This window comes from Aegilops tauschii, chromosome 6 (genome assembly GCF_002575655.3).
Source record: "Aegilops tauschii subsp. strangulata cultivar AL8/78 chromosome 6, Aet v6.0, whole genome shotgun sequence".
Lineage (NCBI taxonomy): Eukaryota > Viridiplantae > Streptophyta > Magnoliopsida > Poales > Poaceae > Aegilops > Aegilops tauschii.
This window is the reverse complement of record NC_053040.3, coordinates 207,404,650-207,415,931: the sequence shown is the minus strand read 5'-3', so window position 1 is coordinate 207,415,931 and position 11,282 is coordinate 207,404,650. Positions and strand designations below refer to the sequence as shown.

Genomic DNA, 11,282 nt, shown 5'->3' with positions numbered 1-11,282 from the left:
TTATATTTGACTCCTATTAGATATAGGACTACCAAAAACCACAAAAATATAATTTTAAAAGTTATTTTGCTATTTTATTTAAAGGATTTTTCTTTAGGACGTAAATGGTCTTTAATAGGTTAAAATTATTTTAATGTTTCAAAAATATTTTATAAAATTTAGGGAAACTCATTGGACATATATTGTCCATATATATGAGTTTCAACACTTGGTCATGTTCAAAATATTGGACAAAACCCTCCGAAACCATTTCTGCTAATTTCAAGTATTTGAAATGTTTCTATAAGAAATATTTTCAAATAAATCCAGGCAAATTCTAGAAAGTCACATATGCCTAATCTTAGGATCTTGCCAAGTTTCATTCCCATCCAAATAGTTTTGGTACACAAAAGTGCCCCAAAACCATCTCTGACCAGATCCAAGTTTGAACAACTCTACATTGCCAACTTTCTCCATTTGATCCAAAACCATGTGGACATGCTAAAATACCCAAATGATGACACCACACCAAGTGGTGCATCAAGGAGAAGAGATTAGCCTAGCTAGATCTAAGCAAGTCCATTTCTGTTGATTTCTAGGGTTTACAAAAGTTGCATTGGAACCTTTATCCAAATGAGCTCAAATTTCTACCACATTGCCAAATGATCATGATCATCACCCCCGTCAAGTGTCACAAGCAGGAGATAAATGCAAGTGACTCAAACAAGCATCAAGCACCTTCTGGCACCTTACCAAAATTGCATTTTGACCACTTACACTAATCTCCATGACCCTATCTTTTTACCACAGCTGCCCCAGGTCACCTCCTACCTCCAGTAACTCTCCTCCTTCAACAGCTCAATTATTTGTGGGTAAAACCCATCTCTTTCTCTCTCTGTTTACCCATGGCAACTCCTCCTCTCTCTCCCTCATTTCTATATGCAGCGCCCCACCTAGCTCCTGACCACTCTAGAGCATCCAAGGAAGCTCCAGGACACAAGTGGACATGCCCCTGACCTTTTAAAATGGCCATGCCGTCCATATGCATGCTCGGGAGCGCGCTACAGTGCGCCCTTGCACTGTAGCTGCCCTCTGCTCGATGCCTCCGACCACCTCGACCCTCCGCCACATGCCTGCCAACGCGCCTCGACATCCGCAGCATGCTACACCCATGTCCCCCTCCTCCTTGTCCCTCCTGCTGTCCCCCTCCGCCCGCGCGCCGGTCGCCCGAGAGCTCCAATGGACGAGCTCACACGCGCGACGCCCTGGCACTTCCCCGCTCCTTCTCTCCCTTCCCCTGGCCGTAGACCATCTCTACAAATGCCCTGGACACGCACACACGAGCCCCCGTGACCCCTAGCAACAGCAATGACCTCGCCGTCGCACTCGTCCACGATGCACCATCGGCCCGCCATAAAAGGCCACCCCCAAGCCCTCTCTGGCCTCCGTTCACACTCTCTCCCTCCTGTGCATCACCCCGACCGGTTCACTCCTTTCCCCGCGCCCTCCTTGCACCTCTATGGCCAGAGCCGAGCCGCCGGCCTTCTCCAAAATTTCCATGAACCAGGGCTCCTCCCCCTCCTTTCTCCATCAGGAAAACCCCTAGGCCACAGAGGAACCCTCCCCCTCTTCTTCCTCTGCTCCGGTACCGCGTAGCGCCGATGCCACCATTACCGTCGGCCTTGTCCGCCGCGACCAACGCCCTGCTCGACCCCGTACTCCTCGGCGACCGTGCCACCCGCGGATGGGTGCGTCTTGGCTCCCTGAGTACGCCGGTGGGCCGAGCGCCGTGGGAGGTGGTCGGGGTCGCCGGCAATCATCGCCGGAGTCGTCGGCCGCGCCAGCCGCTCGAACTTGAAGACAACCGCGACGGCTGGCGGGCGGGCCCTGCACGTCAGCGAGTCAGCGCCCGGGCCCGTGGGGTTTAAGTGAAGACGGCTTCTGTGTCTACCGCTTCCCCGCGAAGGAAACGCCCAGCTGGGATTACGCCTTCGACGTCGCCCGAGTGCCCGCGCAGCTGAGCCACTGGGCGGGCCCAGTGGCTATCCTTCGCCTGATGCGTGTTTAGGTATAAGCCTAAACATTTCCTTTTTCTTTTTATCTAAGCTTCTAAAATCCATAATCAATTCATTAGACCTCCGAATTTGATCATTCAAATTTCTAGTAGTTCATAAATTCATGATGTATCACATGGTGCAATTTGCACATTTTTTAGAAACATTTCCTTCACAAAATATCTATGAAATCTCATTTTCCATTTCTGTGATAGACTTTAGAAAATCACAGAGAGCCCATTTTTCCTCCAAATGCCATGATTCAAATTCAAAGATATTTATAACTTCAAAACTTAGTTTTTGAACATTTTTCCCAATACTTTCTATGCAACATGAAATATTGGTCCATTTCTCCATATACTGCCATATTTGCAAATTCATTTGAACTCCAAATCCAGTGAAACCAACTCCTAGATGCTTCTAAAATCATTCCTTGTTAGATGGGTGCCTTTGCTCATTTTTTCAAAATAATTCTTCTGTACACTTCTTGCAAGTCCACTACTCTCTTGATTACATCATATTGAAATGTTCAAAGGAATCCATTGATCCACTTCCAATGAAACCACTTTGGTCATTCCTCATATGACCAAAGGTATCCTAGAAAAAAATCCAACTCACATTTTTAGAGCACTTTTATGTTTGCCTTGTTGTGTTGCTTATTGTGTTTGTTTCCGACGTTAGTTGACGAAGTAGACGGAATACTTGGAGCTGGGACAAAGATATTTGAAGACCTCGAAGACCTTGTTAAAACAGGCAAGCATCCCTTTGACCATGTCTAAGAAACCCTTTTTATGCTTGTCATATGGCACTTTTAATGCTTGCATCGAAGTCATGATAATGTGGTGACCACTTGAGGTGGTTTTCCTCCGTTACTTTTCTCGTTGACACTTGCATGATGCACGACCCTACCTTTCTATCTCTACCTACTAATAAACCAGCGATCGCGTCTGGTTGTACGTCATCGTTGTTTTTGCAGAAGAGTCCCTCTAGTTTTAAGAATTCAACCCGCCATCCTTTCTTAAGTGAGAAAAACGTTTCGTTCAGAAATTTATAAATAAAACCCTGTGGTTTTAACGATTCAACATGCGGTCCCCGGTGAGTGAATAAAAAGCGGTTTCTGGGCTGGTGCGGCGGCGGTAGAGATCCGGGAGGCGGGGAACGGCGGGGAAGTGGCGGAGGTCGGGATCCATCCCGGCGGTTCGTAGTGTAGGCCGGCCGCGGCGGCGCTCCGGTTCCCCGATCCGATCGGTAGCAGGACGGCAGCGGCAGAGTTCCAGGAGGTGGGGAACGGTGGGGAAGTGGCGGAGGTCGGGATCCATCCCGACGGTTCGTACTGGAGGCCGGCGGCGGCGGTGCTCCATGGCTGTGGCGACTCGGTCGTCTGGGAAGAAGATACAAGGGAGGGAGACGAGGTGAGATGTAGAGAAGAGAAGGGAGAATAGGGACTGCGCGGCTACCTGCTGCTGGTCCGACGGCGGCTCCGGTCGTCGGATCAGGTTTTTGTCCAGATTCCTCTCCTCCCCGCAAAAAAGTATGCCATGTCGTTGCTAATTGCTAGATATGCCCTTCACAAGTTCAGCCCGTGGCTAACAGCAACCTCCAGGGTCGCGTGAGAATTCAGTGGCATGGGCATGCTCTCGCCTGATTAATTTTGTATAGAAGATTTTTCATGAGTGCTTGAGTACATGTTCAATATACATAAGAACTTCTCTGGTGACTTACTCAACTAATGGTTAGATACAATTTTAGAAGCAGTGAATAGATGCATGATACGTTTGTTATCTGCTTCTGAATGTTCATAATGTGTAAAATGATTCATCTTTTGTATGATTTTGGTTCAGAAGTTGAATCTGCAAAATCTTGAGAACATTGACTATATGCTCCAACACTGCAGGCCAACTCTTGATGGATTTCCAATGTGTTGCTGGCCTCCCAATTTTTTCGGTCGTGCAGCCGCTCCCTGGCTCCCTGTGTCATCCCAAGATGGTCCGGCTGGGCGCTGTCCTGACGGCTGAGCGTGTGCTATCCACGGAACACAGCTCCTCCACCCAGGCCCTCATCCGCAACGCCGGCGAGGACACTACTTCGTCCGAACCGATTATCACAACCACGCACAGGTACACACACATGAGCTCCCCTGCCACCCCTGCATTGATTTAAGGCGAAATCCAATTGGAAGGTATTGATAGGCACCAATGTATTCTTGGTTGAGTTCCCATGTCTTGAATTACGTTGATCCTTTTGGTAAGATCAAACTGAACAAACTGAACATAACTTGCCCAAACAAGCTGAACGTCATGCTACATTATTGTAAATCATTTACCAGGACTTTGTGTTCTTTGTACAAAACAGCCAAGACCTCGATCACTTATTCGTAGAGCACAAGCGAAGACATCTTTCGTTGAATCCACATATATGTTCAGTTTTTTTATTGATTTTGAAATTTCAGGAGCTCTATGGCACATGTAACAGGTCTTGGACATGATGGCCGGACGCGATGAGGAGGACATACTGGATCCCCATGGATGCCAAGGATTCGAGGACATTGGCAGATGTAGAGGAGGCAATGAGGACAGACATGATTGCGGCACACAATTTAAATAAACCAGAATATCCTGAAAATTATATTTGGTGTATAGAATTCAGTTTTAGTCTTTGAGTACATTTTCATCATTCACTAACTCCAGTAGTGAGTAAAAATATATAAAACTACGTGACTTGTAAATTTTTGTGTCTGTCGTGCGTCCCAACGATTCCATCGGCATCATGCCTCCCCTACCCTGGTGCGGACTGCAGTATTAGCGGTCTCCTTGCAGTCCTGAAGCAGCTCAAGGGCATCGTCCTTGGAGCGCCTCCTCAAGGCTTGATGCTTTCTTCAGGAAAAAATGGTTCTTTTCTTTGAGATGAGGAAAATTACTTCCCTTTCTACAGGAAAAGATGGTTCTGTTAGATAAATGCCTTCCCATGTTAAAGGCACATGGCTCTGAAGTACTAATATTCTCTGAGGTACTGATTCTCTCTATTACTCATGCACCTAGCTTGGTTGCTTCACAAAGCATCATGACTATGATAAAAATATGATAGCAATCATGAGTTACAGAAATTCTTCTTGTGAGGTGATTTTGTGCCCATGCTCACATTCTATCTTGAGTTTTGTGACCCATATTATGATATCTTCTTTGCGTATTCATGATTGTGTGGAGCTTGCAAGACTAATTCATGCAGGCTTCTTAGCTTTTCATTTTTTATATTTGCCACAAGCATGCTTTGCTATGTTATGCATGATCTTCTTGCCCATCTCATACTTTCAACTCTCCCTTCTCATTATATAGTGAAAATGTAATCTTAAATCATGACCAGAAAAAAATGTGCAGGTTCTACATGTTTACTTGCATGCTATTTTTTTACAAGGGTACCATAACATGTGAAAATTTTGAAGACCGTTGTGAAGATTTGTGGGAGCAGCTCCGACTCCAATTAAAGAAGTTCCACGCAGCGGGCATGAAGATTGGTCACATCTGTATGTATAGTTGTGCTGCAGGTGATTATACTCTTCATTGAACACTTATACTTTGAGGGGCTGTAATAGTAATGCAGGAATGTTGCATTGTTCCTATCTACCATCGACCATCATTACTTACTTTTTTATGTTCTTCTTGCTATTGGCTGGTAGCTTTTAGTAGCAATTTGGATAACTTTGTGCATAATATTCTGTCTGGTTTTGGGGCAAGAAAGGTCGGGGATTCTGTTGTGGGTGGATCATGGCCTCCAGAACAATGCACACTATATAGTAGCCTGAGCAAGTTATGGGTTGTGCCTTCATATGGTTGTTAAATTATTGCTCTTTTTCCATATGGATTAATGTGAAGCACCTAATTTCTCTTTTGAGGAATATGTGTCTCTTTTTGTTCGATTTGAGTTCTTGGTCTTCCAGTTCAGAACATTTAGGACGTGATTTTGGAGAAACTTCGGGAGTAGGAATAAGTCATCGTCGTATTCAACTTTGTAATTAAAATGATTTAGAGTTGGAACCAGAGCTGAGATTGTTACTTTTTATGTAATAGAATGGGTTCTATAAGAAATGTTTTTTTCACAAAGGTGGGGATTCAACTCTTTAGCTAGAAAATTGCTAGAGCGTACTTGAATTGTTGAAAGCGTGGATCATGTCCTACAGTAGCTATCTTTGATTTACAACCAGAGTTCACTTATAATTATAGGATGAAACTTTATATTATTTTTCCATCTTATTTCGTTTGTAAATGTAGCTACAACAAGTAGCAGTTTAAATTGATGCAAGCAAGTAAGCAATGCTTTGATTGGAAAATTTGTGTGTTGGCATAGGCTGAAGCAAGCATCTCTTCGTTCTGAATCAGTAGTTGGTGCAGGTAGCTGTAGCAAGCCAAGCCCCAGCTTAACTTAATGCTAGCAATTACTTGCAGCCTTGATCTGCTCTTGGCAATTGGGTAAACAAGCGCTTCTTTGATCTGTATGCCTAAATCTTTAGTTTGTGCAGCTAGCTGCTAGCAAGTAATTAAAGCCTTGATCTGCTCTTGCCGACAAAATAATCTTGGAAGAAACATCCAGATCACTCCACTATGGGCCCATCCAGTAGCTTATGCATCCTATAGTTGGCTTTTCAAGATTATCTGTCACTCCACTATTTACTGTATTGTTATAACTGCTCCATGTTCCATTGAACTCCATGCTGATTGCATCTTTGCAAAATCTGGAATATTGTATGAACAAGGTAATTGTTGGAGTTTTAACTTCAATTTTTGTTGTTGTTACACAAAATGTTGCCTCCACAGACTTTTTTCCGAAAGACCATTAGCCATCGCCTAGACCTACTTTGCTGCAGGTTCTTTTTTTCTTTGTGCGAATTATGATTGAGCTATGTTTGTTTTACAGTGATTTACAGCCAGGGTTTACAGATGATTAAACTAGCAATTAAAATTGATTTGAGAAAGTATTTAACGCAATTGGTCTCTTGGCATAGGCTCAAGTATAAAACTAATATGTAAAATCTCCATATAATTGTGCAAATTGATTTTGTAAGCTACTCTGAAAACTTTATTCTTTTTTCAAGATTGATGTACTTGGTGCTAACTTCCATTTTCTCTCAACAGGACTTGTGCTATTCTGAAAATGGAGCTTCTCTATTGGATGGCAGCTCATGATGGTAGTTTCAGATATGAAGCTAAGGAAAGCGCGCCTCATAATTCATTAGATGTAACCTAGTAGGGCCAATTAGATATTGTTGGTTGTAAATGACATGAGTTTTTAGCTTTCATAAAATCTAGATATGTACTCTTTAACAATAAGCTGTGGAGGAGAGTGGTCTTAAATGTGCTGGTTGAATTTACCAAAGTTGGTTCATTTTGGTTTTCCTGTCCACATTGCATAGTAAGTTTATATATTTGATACAAGTCAAGACATATTTTACAAGAATGATTATAGATCCACCTATGCTGGTGCTAGATCTATCACTCATGTAAATTGTATAAAATAATATGTCAATTCTGCACTTAGAACACTTCATCTCACCTGTTTAGCTGAAGTGCTGCACTGCTCATCTCGCCTCTCTAACTGAAGTGATGCACTGCTGCTCTATGTTGGTGTGTGGTAGCAGCGAGTATACTTGATCTACCTTCGGCTAGGCAAAAATATGACGATGTAATTTTGATCTAGAATCTTGACTCTCCAATGTCAGGACAATTACGACAGTAGCCTGCTGCTTTTACTCGTGCGTAGCATCATGCGTAATTCATATTTAAAAAATCAGTAAATCTGCAAATCAAATATAAGAACACAAAAACATCGTGCAATTTCCCAACCAGATAATGTACGTCTCCAAAAAATGATTCTATTCTTCAAAAAAATATCAAAAAATATTCTCCAAATTTACAGAAAAACGCCTTTTCAAAATAAATAGAAAAAATCATGTTCATCTAGGATGTATTTCATGCACCACAACTCTTTCATTAGATGAAAGTGCCGAGCTGAAGTAGGTCCAGACAAATGATTATGATGGCTTATTCACGTCCAAATTACATGGCCCAAAATGCGACAGTCAGTGTAACTTTATTTCTGATGTTTGCCAAAATTGGGTACAAGAAGTGTTGTGTAAAGGTATGCTTGCATATTTTTAATTTTTTCACCCGTTGCAACGCACGGGCATTTGTACTAGTGAGGGTTATGTGAGTGGGTGTAGTTAGGATGCTAAGTAGCTGCTACGGAAATGGGATGGGTATATGCATGGTGAAGGAAACCAAGTTGTTTTCAAAGAATTCTCAAAAACCCCGTCGGGTGCCACTAATGCCCGAGGAAGATGGTGAGCTAGGTTACCACTTGATAAAGAAGTGGTGTACCGGAGCAAGTTGTGTGGGAGTGTTTTCGAAAACGGATTAGATTTAAGATTTGTCGACTGTCCCAACCTTACATGCGCAACCACTCTACCCTTATATGGGAAAGGGCATTATTGATTACCTAGGCCGATACTAGCTTGGAGCCCGCATTACTAGTGACGGGAGAGTCGTTGTTGCGCTCTCTCGGGACAGGGTCGTGCCAGGTAGGGCGGCCATGACTGTTTTTACAGGGCACCGGACACACCGTTGGTACCCCGTGCTTGTGGTATGTGATGAATATGGGAGTGAGGCTCCAAAATTTTAAGATGTGAAATGTTGGGCATGGGGGTTACTACCAATCGAGTGGACTCTATGTTACTGTCGTCTAGGGAAAGATAGTAATCGGGTGCTTACCCCGGGTACTTGAGGTACCGCGGGTCGTGGATGACACGGAAGTTCCCCGGATCTTGTGGGTAAAGTGTGCAACCTTTGCAGAGTGTAAAACTATTCGAATAGCCATGTCCACGGTCAAGGACAGTTCGGCGGTGCTGCTTAAACTACGTCCAGAGTTTTACAAACCGCGTGCGTGTGTGTGGATGAAACTATTTGGGTCAAGTCAGATGACTTGACACGATGATCAAGTTGGATTGGTGTCCAACTCTGCTTATGTTGGTATCTGTAACTTGTCCATACGGACATCTGTACTCCCATGATGCATACTTTATAGGTTGATAGATCATGTCATTGCACTCAAAACTGGCTTTCTGCAAACTACCTACTTAGTGCTATATCATTGCATTATTGTGCCTTGTTCCAATCATGGGTTGCTTGCGAGTACATTCAAAGTACTCATTGGCTTGCCACTGGTTATTTTATTGGCCAGGCATGAAAGAACAGGATATGATGAAGAATACTTCGGTGACGAACATGCGAGCTAGGACGCTTCCCAGTCAGAATGCCAATAGGGTTTAGGCAGATGGCATGGGTCCAAGATGTCAACGAAGATTTCCGCTGCGATGATATACTCAAGACTTGACCATAGTGGTCCTACTTGTGTAATACAATATGTATGGATGTAAGACTCTTGCTATGTAGCTTCTTTGTGTTCAGTGAGCATTGATCTCTGGGATCATTGTACACGTGCATTCGGTGATCACGACTTATGAGTCGGGGTCCCCACAGAGCTGGTATCAGAGCCATCCTGACTGTAGGAAGCCTTATATAGCATGGTCGTTAGTTAGGGTAAAACTATTTCCAAAACTATTACTAGTTTTCAAAATTATCTATACTTCTCTTCCCCTCTGAGTTTTTCTGAAAAAGTAAGGTATATTTTCCGTATCGATGTCTTCCCTTCAAAACTTATGCAAACGGTCGCTAGTACCCTTATGCCCCTGACCACTGGATCCCTCCTAATCCTCGTGGATAATCTAGGAGGAAGACGCCTTGCCGGACACTCACCCACATCTTTGGAACACAAGTTTGGCGACACCACGATGAGACAACGCCAACAGAACAAACCACCTCAAGGAAAGAGGACATGAAGACCCAGAGGATGGTGACACCTTTGACGTTGCCCAAGATGATGCAACCTTGTCTTGCGATGAATAGGGTATAAGATATGCAAGATCATGATATACATCACTAATAGAGCAACCATGTCCTTACCGTTGTTGCATCGGCAACCACCGGTGGATGAGAACCTAGCCATTTGTTCCGCCTCACTATAGTGAGCAGGAAGACGGTTCTCTTCATCTCCCGCTCTCGGTGACGATATTGTCAACAATGTGTCCGACAGATTGGACCTCTACTATGCCTTGTTAATGTCATTGCATAAAGGATTGCCACATGGAACCACCGATGCCTTAGAATGCAAAAAGGATCGTCATGAATAAGAAGACAAGAGGAGACCAAGTCAACGCCAGCTACGAGGAGCCACCTTCACCCCATCACTTCAACATGCGAGAAGTTGTTGAAGATTCTTCAGGCTCAACCCAGATCATTTCGTCAAAATAAGAGACGTAGCAACACCTGAGGAAAACTCAGAAGACTGCACGAGGCACAAGGCACGACTACTGAGTCCAAGAACCCCTAGGGTAGGATGAGTCATGTACCCCCTATGCGCAGTCGAGTCCGTATGATGGTTCGAATAGAACCATGATTGTGTGTTGCTTGTTTTTATTGTTTGTGTTTTGATATAAGTCGCACTTTTTCCCTAGGCAACAAGTGCTCGACTATATCACCTTCCTTATCTTAATGCTTGTGTTTGGCTCTTTCGGCACCTTTTGTTTGCACTTGCACTATAGAACCCCCTTTAGGCATTCCCTTCCTCTATGCCACTTCTCCCCCTCATCTCTCTCATCAACTGAGGATCAGCAAGACAAGTTGCACCAAGGATTCCACCTCGGCGACCAACTGGCACTAAAGACTTTTGCTACGGCCTCGTAGACCAAATGCAACTCCGTAGAGTTATGTTTAACCCTCCAGACTAGAAACCCATTCCTAGACCCTTCGAGACTTCACGAGATACCCCAGCTCAAGTCCTTAACCATGTGCTTAGCCCACTAAATTGCAAGAGAACCAGTTAAGCCTCCGTAACCTTGCACATCACTGGGTTCATTATGGAACTAGTGGACATAGTGAACAAACACATTATCATTCTAAGACAGCACCAAACTGACGATGCCATAGGGAAGACCGGTTTGAGGATATAGGGATAAAGGACTAATGACTCGGTGAGTTTATACCAGTGATCATGAGGAATTATCTGAGGCTCTTTGGTGGAATATGAGGCTTTCATATTGGAAGATGAACTTTGTGGGATCGTGTTAATGGAGTAGCATAACTTTCATTACCCCTGAGTAAATTGGATTTTTGTAGGACAATTATAATCGCAAGATGAAATTCT

At 43.8% G+C, this 11,282-nt stretch overlaps 1 long non-coding RNA gene across 2 annotated transcripts; it reads left to right on the top strand.

Moving 5' to 3' along the window:
- Positions 1–3,161: 3,161 nt before the first annotated feature.
- LOC109778684 (uncharacterized) lies at positions 3,162–7,406 on the top strand. Of its 2 annotated transcripts, none has more exons than XR_006665269.2 (5): positions 3,162–3,529; positions 3,928–4,150; positions 4,506–5,039; positions 5,445–5,574; positions 7,160–7,406. It is a non-coding gene; the product is annotated as an uncharacterized lncRNA (long non-coding RNA). The 2 variants fall into 2 exon arrangements; XR_012187609.1 differs by having other exon boundaries at positions 3,166–3,529; positions 4,483–5,039.
- The last annotated feature ends 3,876 nt before the right edge of the window (positions 7,407–11,282 follow it).